This window comes from Lepisosteus platostomus, chromosome 5 (assembly GCF_059453375.1).
Source record: "Lepisosteus platostomus isolate fLepPlt1 chromosome 5, fLepPlt1.hap1, whole genome shotgun sequence".
NCBI lineage: Eukaryota > Metazoa > Chordata > Actinopteri > Semionotiformes > Lepisosteidae > Lepisosteus > Lepisosteus platostomus.
In genome coordinates, this window is record NC_142615.1 from 5665402 (window position 1) to 5682813 (window position 17412).

At 44.5% G+C, this 17412-nt stretch overlaps 1 protein-coding gene and 2 non-coding genes across 3 annotated transcripts in view; 2 read left to right on the forward strand and 1 right to left on the reverse strand.

Annotated features, from left to right (window-relative positions):
- The window catches only part of LOC148662626 (uncharacterized), a 783119-nt gene that overhangs the window by 661598 nt on the left and 104109 nt on the right, over nt 1–17412 (forward strand). The window lies entirely within an intron of this gene.
- On the reverse strand, nt 5707–5778 carry trnat-ugu (transfer RNA threonine (anticodon UGU)). Its single transcript has one exon. It is a non-coding gene; the product is annotated as a tRNA-Thr (tRNA).
- Nucleotides 7244–7331, forward strand: trnay-gua (transfer RNA tyrosine (anticodon GUA)). The gene is given in 2 exon segments: nt 7244–7280; nt 7296–7331. It is a non-coding gene; the product is annotated as a tRNA-Tyr (tRNA).

Sequence of the window (17412 nt, forward strand, 5' to 3'; positions counted from 1 at the left end):
TTCCACAAAAGCTTTACATTTTCTAATCTGATATAATTTTGCACATAATTTTCTTTTTCTTCCCCCCAATCATGAGGTTTGTGGTTGGGGTCTACTATAGCACCCCAACCAATTTAAAAGTGTTTATGCTTAAAATTAGCTGGGGTGTCCGGTATAAACTACCGACTGAGGTGTCTGGACCAGCCACTGACTGCCGCGAAGATGGCCTCTTTGAATGAGGAACACGTCGTTGAGGAAACTGAAGTGGTACATTATTACAATATTTTCTGATGGGGGTTTGTTGTTTCAATCTATGGTTAGGTATGTTATTTTCAACACTTGGCTTTTTCACCAGACAGTGCATCAACCCAGATGGACTTCAGATTTCCTGTCTATTCTGAAAGTGATTCCGGTGATGAGGAACTGAGAATATCTGACATGAAAGAGTCACTACAAATGGTAAATATTTTAGGAAAAGGCACAAGTTCAAGTTAAAGTCTTAAAAGTTATGAAGACACAGACATCCAATGACTGTATAACTGATTCATTTGTGCCCAGTCACTGGAAGCTTTAATGCGATTCTTTTCCCATCCTTATTTCTTTTTTCCCATGAATTTACTCTATAGTAAAGGAAAAGGAAAAGCTGGCAACTGCAGGTATTCTTTGTCTGTGATGAACTGCTTGTGCAGACAGTTATATTTACTTTACAGGGGGTGTAGTTTGGTGGTAAAGCACATGCCTTGCAAGTTTGAGGTTCTGGGTTCAATTCCTGGCATTTCCAGGTGTTTTGTTACCGCCCTCACATAGCAAACGTCTTCGCTTGTGTTCAGAGAGAGCCAGGTTTATAAAATAAAATCTAGATACTCTCGAAGTGCTACAATGTTGCTCTACTGCTTTAAAGGTACTTCCAATGCATTTAGTCTTGTTAACTATCAAATGATTTTAACTAATTTAACGTAATCTACAAGAAAGCCAGAGAAGGTCTTAGATTTGTCTTGGCTGTTAAAGAAGCACCTGTTTAATCTCAGCCGGGATTTCTTGAGAGCTCGTTCAGCGAGCGAGTCCTCCCTCTGGACTCCACACTGAGCTGAAAACTGCGTGAGCTCTTCACTGCGTGTCCTGTACAGTTACATGTGCTCTTGTGTAGATTAACTACATGCAGCACAGTGACAACAACACCTTGAACGTGTTCCGTATGGGAAGAAAAATGATAAATAGAACATGTAAAATATCCATGGTACAAATCAAAACCATGAAGGACAAAACAATGACTTTTGAAGATCACAAGAGATTCAAGAAACACAACCATCCACTTGAATGCTGAACACTTAAGTTAAAAGACTGATTGTTTACCTACAAAGCGAAGGACATGACCTGTAAATCTCTTCATGGTTTATAGTTTACGAAATAAAACAATTTCTTTATTTCTTGCTAGATGATTTATTGAATTTAACAAAATCACAATTAAAAACCTTTTGTGTTAAACTGTTATGCACACACTCTATCGAAGACAAACGTTAGTGTCTTCTGATGTGTGCATACCCATTTCTCAAAAACAAAAAAAAAACTTAATTGAATTTAATTGATCTACTTTTTATGCTTGCATCGTTTTTTTTAATATTTCTGTAATATCTTGTCTTCTTACTAGTCTTGATATACATTTTTCGAACGTGGTGCAATAATTTTGTTATTAGTTTCAGTTTTGGAAAATCGCGGCCAGAAGCTACCGAAACTGGTTCACATAATAGCAGCATTTTGGGTGGAAAAGGGTATTTCTTCATATGAATCCTAACACTTTTATGGGCGGCATTCTAGGACTTCTCACTTCAGATAAAGCTGTCAATACATCATACATTTCTACTCCATTAATATCAGCAGTGCTATTGCTACCGAACGCTAAATATAGATCCTGGCAATACTTCATGAGATTATTTTTAGAAAATTGTTTATTTTAAGTTTTCCAACAAATCTGAACTGTAATTGTGAAATATTACAGCTGAGAATACAAAAGGAATATGAAGATCAAATTCAATGTGTGAAAATTATTTTCTTGGAAGTTGCCAACCTAAATGGAGGCACGTGTGTTTCCACGGTAAATTTACTCCTGCTCCCAAACCAATATGGTGCAGCGATATCTGAGAATGGCACTGTCACTGCATATGAGTCACGTGTTCCAGCTGTCAACCTAAGATACCATGTTCAACCAATGCTAGTAATATTACTGTTGTAATAAAGGAGCAAGAGAGGTGCAGTTGGTAGAGCTGGCGACCCTTAAGTTCAGAATTGTGGATTCAAGGGTCGTTTGTGTCTTTTCTGATCCCTTTAATCTTTTAGTAGGACAGTGCAAGCAGGACGTGATAGTGTACAGTGACAACCCAATGTCGTATGTGCTTTGTGTAATTCAAGTTTCTTACTGCTTTGGGGCTTGATTCAGATATCGCTGTGAAAGCAAGGGGCAAGCAAAGGTTTTTCTAAATCGAGGGTGATCTGCTCACGAGTAAGAATAAACACCTGAGCATTTACTGTTTGAAGATAACACTTTGTTGCAATACTTCTTCTTCTTAATCTCACATAATGGTATTTTGGCAGGGCAAAGAAGTGTAGCCCTTGTACAACTTTGATAACTGATTAGAGCTTTAAGTTACAGCAGCAGGAGTAGCAGTAATGGCAAGATCGTATTTGGAGTCCAGCATTTCTAATTTCTTATGCAGAGCCGTCAACTCCGAAAGCACTGCTGAGCGCAATAAGGAATTGTGGCTTCAGATCGCTGTAACTTAGAGCTGCCTTGGTCTGTTCATGCTGCCTACACGCTTTGAATTGCTGGCATTTTCTGCAAGCGTTCCATTCTGAGGTTTCATGAAATTTCTTACATTTGAGACAACACTAAAATATTTCATTTGGGTTACCTAATACATAGTGCAAACTGTATCTGCATGGGGATCCTGTGGCTCATGAAGCCATTTGTTATTCTGTTGTGAGGTGTGAGGGGCAGAATGCAAATCGAGTTGGTGAATAGAAAATGAAACAGGAGTCACTTCTTGAGCTATGAATTCCAAAAAGTATGAACACCCATGGATTTTAACAGTGCAGAATACTCTGCAAATTGCACTGAGTTGCTTGCTTACTTCTGCTGCTTTTACAGTCATTCACTGTCAGCAAGCACTGGAACAATTCAAGAGAGGTAAAAACAGAAGCTATCAGGAGTGGGAGTTGAACCCACCCCTCCATTTGGAGACCAGAACACCCAAGCCAGCTAGAAAGACACACATCCTTGAGTTTTGCACCTTAGACCACTCGGCAATACTGACAAGCAAGAGTAAAAAGGTGTGCTGAATGCACACCTGACTAAACTGAATTTCTTCCCTGAAATGATTTGCTTGTGAAGAGCCAAGTTGCTTTGAACGGATCTTGGAAATCAAATATACGGATGGATTCAGAGTGTGCTTTCCAAAGTTTGTGTAACATTTTCCTTTGCTAGGGTACAGTTGTATTCCCAATCTTGATTACCTAAAACCGGGTCCCATCATATAAAACAGCTTTTCTTCCTGGGGAACAAAGGTTGTTTTCAATATTTCTAATTTTGGTTTCAAGATTGCAATTTAGTGTGATTTTAAGAAACTATTTAACATCATACGTGATCTAATTTTCCTGAGCAAATGCGTTTTTCTATTGTAATCTCTTGTGAATGTGTGCATAGGTTTCATGGTTTCAATATAAGACTATAAAATGTCTTCTTTGTATTATTCTGTAGTAATTTGTGAAAAGACAATAAAGTTCTTAACAAATCCCATATATTTTATTTCTGCATTCTGTTAAGGCTATAACAGATAACTTTTCTCTACAATTTTGAGACAGAGTAACAAGTAGAGACGTTTTGCAAGTTACTTGACAATCTAGATAAAATAAAATGGAGGTGAATAAGGAAGGCACAGTAGGTTTAGAAGACTGATAACTTAGCTCTTGGCCACCATCCCATTGCATTCAAAGTCTCAGCCTACTATACTATGGTGAATCAACGCTAGTAATATTACTGTTGTAATAGAGGAGCAAAAGAGGCGCAGCCAGTAGAGCTGGCGACCTTTAAGTTCAAGATTGTGGATTCAAGGGTTGTTTGTGTCCTTTCTGATCCCTCTAAGCTTTAAGTAGGACAGTGCAAGCAGGACGTTATAGGGTACAGTGACCCCGAGTGCCTTATGACCATTGCCTGATTCAGCTTTCTTTCCATTTTGAGCCTCGATTCAGATATTGCTCTGAAAGCATCGGGCGAGCAAGAGTGTGTCTGACTCGAGGAAGATCTGCTCACAAGTATTAAAAACTTCAGCATTTACTGTTCGAATACCACACTTTGTTAAAACACGGCTGCTTCTTAAGCTAATGGGTAGCGTTTTTTGAGCACGCATTGTATAGTTAATGCTGTTATTATTAAAACCTTAAATTCACATAATGGAATTTTGATGGCGCAAAGTAGTCTAGCTCCTGTACAACTGTACATGCCCTCTGATTAGAGCTTAAAACTACAGTAGCAAGAGTAGCAATAATGGCAACAACGAGTTCGGCATTTCTCATGTCTTCTGCAGAGCCATCTTATCTGAATGCACTGCCCGAGATAAAAGAGGACTTGTGGCTTCGTTTTTACAGACTGCTGCGTTGCTCTGTTCATGCAGACTACACGCTTTAAATTTATGACATTTACTGCAAGAGTTGATTTTCCAGGGTTTTTTTTAATTCTTCGCATTTGACCACGCACTAAAATATTTCATTCAGGTTCGCCGAATACATCATGAAACCGGTATTTCCAACGGTCTTACATGAAACCTTTTTGTTATTCTGTTCTGAAGTTTGAAAATGAAAATGAAAAGGGGGTCACCTTCATAGGCATGAAAGAAGTCCAAGCCACATAAAAACCCGCGAATTCTCACAAATTGCCTTGTGCTGCACCTTTCTTCTGCTGCTTTTATAATTCGGGCTTCAACATTTGAATGCATATCTTATGATAATCACATTCACGTGCTTACGAAGCTTTTTTCTGTCCGTTGTGTTCTTGCGAAGCAGTTTCTCCGTTTTCCTCCTATTGTGATTGTCAGCGAGAACAACAAGACTGGAACAGTGTAAGACAGGGTAAAACGCCTTACTGTCGGGAGTGGGATTTGAACCCGCTCCTCTATTTGGAGAGCGGAACACACAGCTTAAAAGACAAGAATCTATGAAATCGTTATTTTAAACCATTCGACTATCCTGAAGAAATGTATGCTGAATGCACCAGTTGCATCTGATTTTCCGTAACTTTAGGACGATTGACACAACTGGAAGAACACAATTTGTGGCGTTTAGCATGACATAGTCTTGCAGGCAGACAATGTTTTGTCCCACTACTTATATAATTTTATCGTTTACTCGTTTAAAAAAAAAACTCGGTCTTCTCGTTCCTAAGTCAGATTTTTAGTGCTTTTGAACGGTTCTTCCAACCTAGACTGACAGCTCACTCGATCTGTTTGTGATCAGACCATGGAGTGGGGGTTGTACCAAACGCACGTTCCTTCCCAATGCTGAGACGATCATTTGAAAGATGGGTGTGAAGAGAGACAGGCTTTGTCGACTAAAAAACAGGGCAGGATATGCACGAACACTAATCACTGGCGACAGTTATGTTCTTCTTACTATAGAAACCCCTACATTGCAAATTTTTTAAAGACTTTGAAACTAAAGGAGAGTGGTGACAAATGAAACAGGCACGGGTGGGGCTTGAACCCACGATCTTTGGTTTACAAGACCAACACCTTACCACTTGGCCACCGCGCCTTCAAGGGTGGATAAATTATTTTTTTCTGAATCTTGTTTACATCGCCTGGAGGCAGCAACAACAAAAAATAGGGATTTTTAACAAGGAGATATGCAGCAGTGGTGTAATCCCAAAAGATGCCCCCGAAGAGACTGGAGCTTTAATCCAGCTCCTTAGAGCGCTCGGCCGCATTACTCTCGACAGCGGCTCTTCAGCTCTTGTTGTCTGACCTAGTGGTGTTATGACGCATGGAAGTGACTGCAACTTCGTTTTCTGAGATGCTTTCTCTCACGAGGTGAAACCTCGACTTCTTTGGCACCTCTGGATATACTTCTTCTGTAGAGCAGGCTTTCACACCTTAGCTTATAGCACCCTTCAAGTCATTTTATTTTTATAGAAAGATGCATTCCTGTTTTAAAAATGCTTTATGAGGCGTGTTTGATTAAATGGACAGTTTTCTTATTGTAGAATGCAGATCTGTGCAGCAATTGTACTGGATTTGACTGGGATTCTGAAATATTTCTTGCAAAGGTATTTAGACTTTCATGAACCTATACTAAAAAACAGACCTGAAACTCCCTAGCTTCCAATCTCTGATGTTACTGTCTTGAAACTCAGACGTGATGTTCTGCAGTGTCCCTTTACTCTCGTTGTTTTCAAAACGACCTCCGTTGTCGGGCGCAGTTGAAGTGGAACTGGCCTGACTGCACTGGATCAAAATGTCCCTTAATGGGACTAGAATGAAATTCTAATATACGTATATTGTTATAGGTCAATTAGACATCTCTGATTTTACAGTATGTCCATTATACATAAATGGTTGAAGTTCTATTATACGGATACATTTAGAGGACTATTATACCTATATAGTTAAAGGTCTATTATACATCAAAGATAGGTTTTATAGGTGTAGAAACTAGTAAATCAAGCCAATGATTTGGTTTAGAAATTTATTCTGAAAATATACAATTATTCACACCTGAAAAATATGTAGTTCCAATTATGCATTTTATACAATATTGTATTAAACATGATAATGTTTATTACAATATTGTTTATTACAATATATCATAAAAAACGCAACTAGTAAACTTCAGCTATAAATTATAGTAACATGGGAATATATATATAGTAATGACAAACACAAACTAATTACATTAACACGCTAATATTTAACTCAAAACAACATTTCGATTCAAATATAAGTTTTAAAAATCACAACTTCTATATTTCCACGAAAATATTTTTAATGTTGCACAAACACTACTTTCTAATAAAGATAGAATTAAACTGTTCTGTGTCTCATGGTGATCCCCCTCTCGATACTGATGAATTGTTTAATATGATCCCTCGAGAAAAAAAAAGTGTCAATATCCGCCTGGAACGATTGATGCCCCATCAAACAATTTTTAATTTCCCCGGAAGTTCATACAGTAGAAACCTGCTTTGTGGCTTAAATTCAAGGGAAACAATGCTCCCTACACCCCTTCGATAGCTCAGTTGGTATAGCGGAGGACTGTAGGGGAAATAGTAAGGCATCCTTAGGTCGCTGGTTTGACTCCGGCTCGAAGGAATGTTCTTTTTGTGAACTTTAATCAAAGAGATAAAATAGCAAATCTTTTTCACTCAGACGTTGATCAAAAGCTTAATAAACCACGAAGCAGACCCAGTGGGCAAAAGACGTATAATATACGTCTATTAAACGCATACCTTAGACGTCTATATGTGGTCTGCAATTTGTCTAGAATGAAATTCTAATATACGTCTAAAGTTATACGTCAATTATACGTCTATGTTTAGACGTTCATTATACATAAATGGTTGGAGTTCTATTATACAGATAAATTTAGAGGACTATTATACATATATGGTTGGAGTTCTGGATAACTTTAGAGGTCTATTTTACGGATAACTTTAGAGGCTTATTATACGTATATGGGTAGAGGTCTATTATACGGATAACTTTAGAGGTCTATTATACGTATATGGTTAGAGGTCTATTATACGGATAACATTAGAGGTCTATTATACGTATATGGGTAGAGGTCTATTATACATCAAAGATAGGTTTTATAGGTGTAGAAACAAGTAAACCAAGCCAATGATTAGGTTTAGAAATTTATTCTGAAAATACACATTCACACCTGAAACATATGTGTTTCAAATTATACATTGTATACAATCAATCAACAATCAACATATGGGCAATAATTATAAAAAACACAACTAGTCTTAAACTTCAGCTACAAATTCTGGTAACATGGCAATATACAGTATAGTAATGACAAACAAACTAATTACATTAACACACTAACTCAAAACCACATTTTGATTCAAATATACATTTTAAAATGTACAACTTCTATATTTCCAAGAAAAAAAATATTACAATGGAAGTTAAGACGATTTTTGTCCACTATTTGCAAACCCTGTCTAATTGTCCTCACAGTTAGAACCAAAAACCTATTATTTTCAGTGTCCAGATCTCCTGGCCCCCTGCCTTGCATATGCATTCTTCAAGTAACACATTGCGTGCTCCTTTATTTCTTTTTCTGTTGATGTAGGGTGGGACTTCAGCACCGCAGCTAGGAGAAAATTATATAATATTACTTCCCAAAAAAATGATGATTAATATAAACTTTAGTATAATCTAAAAAATGAACGGTTTACTAAGCTCAAAGCTGAAATAAATGTATAAAATTTGGCTTGCATCATAGCAGTTGAGCAATAAAGTCTGTCCTAATTAAAGAGTACCCAAAGTTTGAAAGTACAACATAGAATAAGAATACAGAAACGGCAAAAACGATTTTGTGTCATCTTCCCCATTCACACTATTTTTATGTCCCATTTTTTGCTTATTCACGTACTATTTTAATCAAAATAATATTAAGAAAGATCTGTATGTATTCAGATAGTATTATTATTGTTCATACTTACTCGTCAAAAGAGGATTGCTGAGATATTTGCGGATATACTTCTACGTTTGAAAAACGTGTCCAAAATGGTGACCAACGAATACTAGCAATGCATTGTGGTATATAACCGGAAAATATGCTGGGTTCGATATTTTCTCAACGTATGCGTTTATTAATGTTGTCGATATTATGGTTGAAATTTAACATTGATAATACATCGCGGCTATGTGCCCCCTGCTATGAGCTGATGTGCAATTTTAACGCATGCAGTTAGTAAGGATCGTACTGTTTTATGGTATTATATATAATGACATTATGGAATAGGATGGGGACAGGCCTGGCATCACGGGGGGGAGGGAGGAGTGTCGCCCCTTCAGTTTTGGGCAAAAAGATTTACCTAACTTAATTTGCGCCCTAAAAAAATAGTTGTACTTTGTCAATGGTCAGACAACACTAAATGACACGAACAGTCACTCAGTCTGTTTGATGGGCAGGAGGGCTATCCGTCCAGGAACTGCACATATCAGTGTCGTTATTGAGTGTCAACATTACGATCCTGTTTGCTCAGGTGGACCGATTCCTTGCAGTAGTTTATCATTATACTTAAAATCGTTATATAATTAGGACTAGTTATAGCAGTCTGTGCTTTCTGTTGGTTTTACAACATTTTTTTCTTAACGATTCAGAACGTCCATGTAGCTGCAAAAATGAACGCTTATGGTACTTTTCGCTCCAGGCAATACAAACTGTGAGAGTGACGAAAAATGTGAAACTGAACTTCATCGCAAATACCAGATTGCTAGTCGTTATCTTCTATCATGAAGCACTAATCAATGGCATAGCTGCGAGATTTCATTTGGGTAGCTGCACCATACAGCTCCGTTTCAACCGAAATATCACTCCCCCCTCAGAATTTCAGAAGCCCCCCTACAGCTTTTTCCCCGGGCACCGCGCACTGATGGGGGACGGGGTGTCCAGGAAATGGTATCAACTTTTCTCAAGAAAATAAAAATATAAACTCTATAGGCACTCAAACATTTTACTGTTTTTTTTCAGGCAGGTGGCAAGACCCCCTCAGCAAAACCCTTGTATGCCAAGCTGTGGGCATTGATTCCTCGAATATACGTATATTCACGGCGAAAATATGGCTATACGTATATATACGTCGCCTCGACGTATAATCAAATATAATCATTAATAAACGCATATAAAACGTCGAAAACACATCTAACACAGTGCCTGAGGCTTTTTACATTATGTATCGTGTGTGCCGCAACTAGGAGTATACGGCACTCTGCACAGTGTACGAAGTAAATTATTTTCGCAGTAATTAATTTACACGTGTATAATAAATATAGTAATAAATATAATAAATTAATTATTGCGAAAAAGTAATTAATTTACACGTGTATAATAAATATAGTAATAAATATAATAAATTAACTTCGTACACTGTGCTTTGATATGGATGTTCATTTGAAGGATTTGAGGAAACTATCAAGGATCTCAGAACAACCAAAGATACATTTGGGCATCTGCTATTGGTAAAGATTAATGAATACAGTAAGTGTGAAGTTTGCACACACACGAGAGAAAAAAACCCGTTTTAATTCACTTCATTAAACTGACGGTGCGTATAGCAGAGGATGGTTTCGATCCATCGACCTCTGGGTTATGGGCCCAGCACGCTTCCGCTGCGCCACTCTCCTGACAGCTGTCGTGGTGTGATTCAACACAACTGCTCTATCTTTGCTTTCTAAAAGTGTGCCCGAGATGAAAAGTCTAAACGGTAAACGCAGACGTCACTTTGAGCACTTGGTCTTTTATAGTACAAATATCACACGCTGCACTACATGGGCGTGTCTTCAAGATCGTTGTGAACCAAAGCTTCTGCTTTCCAAGGCAACTGATTCTTTCGTCTTTAATTCCCAAATCTTCAATGAGAATCAGTGAAATGAAAACCAAACACATGTACACACTCGCGTCCTAGCGTGAAAGAAAAAAGATGGAAGCATTTGAGAAATAACAAGAGTAGTCTGAACAGCTCCAGCCTGTCAACTGCTCTACAAAGTGATCGCTACCTCCACACCCAGTTTATAACACTGAAAATGATTCAGGAAGCACAGCAAAGTTCTAAAAGCAGAGGTTGAAAAGCGTCTAGATACATAAAATGAAAATTTCTCAAAAGTAATATCTTCATCTTTGAAATATTGTCATCCATATATTTTCGTTTTTCTCTTTTTTACATATCACGCTTTCGAGAAATAAACTGTCTTGTAATGAAGGCTGCATTAGAAAATGTGTATCTAACTTTGTTCAATTAAAACCAGCACATCCCAGTGGGCAAAAGATGTAGAATATACGACTATTAAACCCATACCTTTTAAATTGTAATCAACAAATGGCTAATCATCATAAAAAAACACAACTAGTAAACTTTAGTTACAAATTCTAGTAACATGGCAATATATATATAGTAATGACAAACACAAACTAATTACATGAACACACTAATATTTGACTCAAAACCACATTTCGATTCAAGTATAAATTAAAAAATTTACAACTTCTATATTTCCACGAAAATATTATTAATGTATCACAAACGCTACTTTCTAAAAAAGACAGAATTAAACTGTTTGTTTTGTGTCTCATGGTGATCCTCCTCTTGATATGAATGAAATGTTTAATATGATCCCTCGAGAAAAAAAAAGAGTCCATTTCCGCCTGGAATGATTGATGCCCCATCAAACATTTTGTAATATCCCTGGAAGTTCATACAGTAGAATCCTGGTTCGTGGGTAAACAAGACTAAGGAAACGAGTTGGAAACTTGATGTCGAACTGGGATTTAGATCACCTGAAATATTACGCTACATTGGGCAGTATGTGCCAGAGAGTGGCTTTTTCACTCAGACATTGATCAAAAGCTCAGTAAACGGCGAAGCAGAGGCTTTTGTTCCGAATTTAGCTCAGGTCTGATTTTCTTGTTTTGGCCAAGATCTGAACTTTGAATTCAGCGACTACTTGGTCTGCTTTGTAATTCAAATATAGATACAAATGTCACGGTTTTTTTGTAGATATAAAGGTGTTCTCTGTTTTCAAAGGATAGGTACTTAATTGGCTTTATGATTTGGTTTTGATTTTGTATCGTTGTGTTATGAAGTTTGTGCTTTTTGTGTTTTTAACGTATCGTGAACTTATTTTTGAAACAAATGCTGACAAAGGCAAACATGGCACACATACCAGCGATTAACCAAGCACTGACTTTATTTAACAACCACACCAAAAACCAAACACAGGATCAACACACACATGAGGAGACTGACGAACATGTACACACATTTAGGGTGGTAATTACCTAACAACACACTATACTTTTACAGGACTACACAGGGCACTAGAATTACTAGGACATTATTTACACAGGTAGGGTCAGCCGCTGGTCATCGTGCTGACCCTCAGACTCTTCCCGGCTTCCACTCCCAGCATGCCCAGCGGTACTACGAGCGCCTAGGGGCGCTTCCTCTTTACCACCAGGCGAGGGCGTTACACTGCCCCCACCTGAAGCGTCTGGCGTCTCGCCGACGTCGAACACCCCCCTCAGGCTGTACTCGTATTCGGCCAACTGCTGCGGAACCCTGCGTGAGCGGCCGCTGCGCCGCGGTGACGGCTGGTGATCCACGGACGCCCCACTATCGGCCGGCTCCGGCCCCGGCTGCTCCTCTGGAGCCTCCCCACACGGCTCCTCCTCCCGGGCCCGGTAGGGGGCCAGGCGGTCTCGGTGCAGGACCACCACTCTCCCCCGTGTTCGCAACCGGACACGGTAGCAGACCTCGCCCACCACCCCGAGTACCTCAGCGGGCCCCTCCCACGACGGCGCCAGCTTAGGGCTGAGGCCTTTGCGGCGGCGCGGGTTGTACACCCAAACCGAGTCCCCGGGCTGGAAGGCAGGCCCCCTGCAGCGCAGGTCGTAGTACCGCTTCTGCCGGACCCCCACCTGTGTCAGGTGGGTCCGTGCAAAGCTGTGCACCCGCTGTATCCGCTGCCGCAGGTCCCACTCGTAGTCCGGTCCAGCCGGTGGTGCCGACCCATCTCCGGGCGGCGGTCCGAAGACCAGGTCCACCGGTGTTCGCATTTCCGGCCCAGCATGAGCGAAGCCGGGGTGCACCCGGTGGATTCCTGGACCGCGGTCCGATACGCCCAGAGCGCAAGGGGGAGGTGGCGGTCCCAGTCCCGTTGGTGCCGGGACACCAGGGTGGCCAGCTGGGTGGCGAGAGTCCGATTAAACCGCTCCACCAACCCGTCGCTCTGGGGATGCAGCGGTGTGGTCCGCGTCTTAGTGATCCCCAGGCGCTGGCACACTCTGGCGAAGACCTGGGACTCGAAGTTACGCCCCTGGTCACTGTGTAACTCCTCTGGCACCCCCAGCCTGGCAAACATCCCCTCCAGCAGTGCATCGGCCACCGTGGGGGCACTCTGGTCTGGGAGAGCGTTGGCCTCCGGCCACTTCATTAAATAATCCATGGCCACCAAGACGTAGCGGTTCCCGGCCTCGGTGCGTGGAAACGGGCCCAAAACGTCCACCCCCACCCGCTCCATAGGAGCCCCCACCTGGCGTTGTTGGAGGGGGGCCCGAGAGCGCTCGGGGGACCCTTCTGCGCCACGCACACCGCACACGTTCGGCAGTACCGCTGCACGTCCCGGTGGCAAAGACCCCAATAAAAACGGCCTCGGAGACGTTTGGAGCACCGCCCCGCGGAGCGACCGAGGCACCACCAGCTGCCACCGTACCTTGCCACTGGAGGGTACCCGCCACCCCTTGCGCAGCACCCCGTCCTTTACCTCCAAGGCCTCCCACAGGGCGCAGAGGGCCTTGACAGACTTCGGGTGCGGGGCGAGCTCCTCTCGCGTAGGCCGCACTCCAGCTGCCCTCCAGCGGAGCACCGGCCCCACGTCAGGATCAGCTGCCTGACGCTGCGCCAGGTCTGGCAGGCCCACCCCCAGCGGCCCCTCCCGGGCCGTGGCCACGGCGCTCACCCCCGCCGCGGTGCGGACATCCTCCTCACGCTGCTCCCGTCGGGCGCAGTGGTGGCAGTCCGTGGCCTCGCAGGGGCGCCGCTAGAGAGCGTCGGCATTGAGATGGCGAGACCCCGCACGGTGCACGACAGTGAAGTCGTACTCCTGCAGGATCTCTATCCATCGCGCCATCTGTCCCTCTGGCTCCTTAAAGTGGAGCAGCCAGGTGAGGGACGCATGGTCGGTCCTCAACCGGAACTGGGTCCCGAACAGGTACGGCCTGAAGTGGTGGACCGCCGCCATCACCGCCAGCAGCTCGCGACGGGTCACGCAGTAGTTCCGCTCAGGCCTAGTCAGAGCCCGACTATAGTAAGCCACTACGCGCTCCCCATCCGGCCCTTCCTGCGCCAACACCGCCCCCACCCCCGAGTCACTCACGTCGGTGTCGAGAATATACGGCAACCGCGGGTCGGGGTAGGCCAGCATGGGGGCCCCCACCAGAGCTTCACGCAACCGGCCAAAGGCAGTCTCACAGCCCGAGTCCCAGTAAAACGGCGGCCCTTGTCGGTGAGGCGGTGCAGCGGGGCAGCGATGCTGGCAAAGTCCCGGACGAACCTCCGATAGTACGAGGCCAACCCCAGAAAGCTGCGGAGCTCCGCGACGGTGCGTGGAGTCGGCCAGCCCCTCACTGCGGTGACCTTACCTGGGTCCGTAGCCACCCCTCGCGGTCCAACAATATGTCCCAGGAAGGTCACCTCCCGCTGCAGGAGCTCGCACTTGCGGGGGTTGAGCCTCAGGCCAGCACGGCGGATGCAGGCCAGCACCGCCTGGAGGTTCGTCAAGGCCTGGTCGTAACTCCGTGCATGAACCAGCAGATCGTCAGGACCGATCAGGACCGATGCCAGCACCCTCTCCATCAGCCTCTCGAACGTCGCCGGGGCATTGCACAGGCCAAAAGGCATGACAGTAAACTGCCAGAGGCCCTGGCCGATGGTTAAGGCCGTCTTCGGGCGAGCATCGGGAGCATGCGGTACCTGCCAGTAGCCGCAGCGGAGGTCCAGGGAGCTGAACCAGGTCGACCCGGTGATGTAGTCCAGGGCATCATCGATCCTCGGCAGGGGGTAGGAATCTTTCCGGGTGACCTCGTTCAGCTTGCGGTAGTTGACGCAGAACCTCCACGAGCAGTCTTTTTTTTTAACCAGTACGGCTGGCGGCGACCACGGGCTCGCGGAGGGCTCAATCACCCCCGCTGCGGCCATCTCCCGGATCTTTTCCTCGGCGGCGGTCCGCTTGGCATGGACCATGCGTCCCGGTGGGATGCGGATGGGCCGAGCGTCGCCGGTGTTGATCTCGTGTTGGACCAGGGCAGTGCGGGTGCAGTCCTCATCTCTCGCCGCAAAGAGGTCTTCGTTCTGGGCGAGAAGCTCCTGGAGCCGCTGCCGCTGGTCCTGATCGAGGCCCTCGCAGCTCCGCTGGAAGAGGTCCTCAACGGCACACCTCGCTTCCACGCAATGCCACACCAACTCCTGCCGGTCCAAGTCCAACCTGGCCCCCACTCGCTGCAGTAGGTCCAGCCCCAGAATGCAGTCCTCCTGGATGGGTGCAAGGTAGCAGGGGTGGCGCACCGTCGCTGCACCCAGACGGAAGGCAAGCACCCGTTTCCCCCGGACTGCAGCGAGCTGTCCCGTTCCCGTTTCCCGACGCCGATCGAGGAGTTCGGAGTCCCCTCTTCCTGCAGCGGTCGCAAAGCAGCGTGTGGGGCTGTTCGTCAGGGGTCGCTGCAAGGTCTGGCTCCTCTTCCCCCTCGCTGGACTCCTCCGTCGTCGCCTCGGTCAGCCGGCAGGGTGCACTGCGTCTGCTGGCGCTTCCAGTCACCCCGAACACGGCCTCAGCCCGTGTAGCAAGGGCCAAGGCCTGCTCCAGCGATGTTGGCGCGGCCAGCTGCACGTGGCGCAGCAGCTCCTCGGGTGAGAGGGCCTTGAGAAAGGCCTGGAGAGCCATCTCCCGCTGCGCCTCCCGGGGAAAAGTTGGGTATCCTCGGCGGGCGAGGAACATGACATCAGTGGCAACCGGGCCCAGTCGCTCTCCTGGTTGGCGCTGCTGCAGGGCCAGTCTCTCCCGCATCAGGTCCAGCGGCTCCTCCACGGCGAAGTGCAGCTGGAGAGCTGCCGCCAGCGCCGTGTATTCGCCTCTGTCCTCCTCCGAGACATCCAAGAGCATTTGGCAGCCCGATCCTTCCAGAGCCGCCACCATCTCCGCTCGGCTCCAGCCATTCTTCTGGGCCGCCAGCTGGAACTGCGCCTCGTAGGTTTCACAAGGCACTTCCCTGTTGTAGTGACTGGGTCGCACCCGCGCCACTGGTCGTTTCCGGCAGGGAGGGTATCCTCTCTCAGGGGCACCCACTGGCCAGGAGTAGCGGTCAGTCGCCCCAATTCTACCGGCGGGACAACTACTGAGTAGCCCTGGTAAGGGCCGTGGCCACCGGTCGCACCCAGGAGTTGCTCAGGCTCCCTATGTGTGCTGCCGGTGGGTTTTGTCTCTTTTAGAGTCAACCGGCACTTGACAGAATCGGGTAGTGTCTGCCACGATTTGTCCATCCTGCCCGCTTCTGACACCGATATAGCATTCACAGGTTCTTCTCAGAACAAAGGACCAGTGGAGACACGATTAACAAACCAAGCAATAGCTTTATTCTTTAACAACCACAAAACCAAACACAGCATATACATGCACATGAGAAGACTGACAGAACACGTACACATCTTTATGGTGGTTATTACTTAACAACACGCTATACACTTATAAGACTACACAGGGCACTAGAACTACTAGGACATTATTTACACAGGTAGGGTCAGCCGCTGGTCACCGTGCTGACCCTCAGACTCTCCCCGGCTACAACTCCCAGCATGCCCAGCGGTACTATGCACGCCTAGGGGCGCTTCCTCCTCACCACCAGGCGAGGGCGTTACAATATATATATATATTTTTTCTCTGGTTCTCACCAGTATCATTGGGCTGAACTCCAGTTAAATGCTTGTCTTAGAAAGATCAAAAGTGAGCGAGGGAAGATGGGTGGAGATTAATGGAAGTTATAAAGGCAATGGGTTGGCTCTGCTTAAGCTTTATTCAGATCTTATTAGGGCAAACTCTATGGGTCAATTGCATCGAACTGAAAGTAGCATACTAACAGGAGTTCAACCCATGCTTAGAACGCAGATGCCGTCTAAACTTGTGCTCCAGCTTAAGTCCAATTGCAACAAACTTTGCTGCTGTGCTTAGTCCGCAGTGCCGAACTTAACCTGTTCTCAATTGCAATGAACACAAAGTAACAACTGCAGCACTCCAGAGTAACTAAAGTAGCGGGCTAATTTAAACTGTCTTCATATGGCTTAGCACCGTACTCGGTGTAACGTAGGATTGCATTAGAAGGCTCCCAAATATAGTGGAAATAATCCGTTGCTTGGAAATGTATTGGAATATTAATTAAAATTGCTTTACATTCATACCATATTTATTAATAATGAAGTTTATTAATGTGTGTATTTACAGAAGTGTCATTTACTATTTATGTTTAATGTCAATCATTACTAGTAGCTGTGAGCTTTAAGATATGCTAGGAAGTGAAGAGAACAGAACAGAGCAAATGGTTATATAAATAGAGTGGGAGCTTTTAATATGTTCTATAAAATTTGGGAGTCAACTGCATAGATTTGCTAAG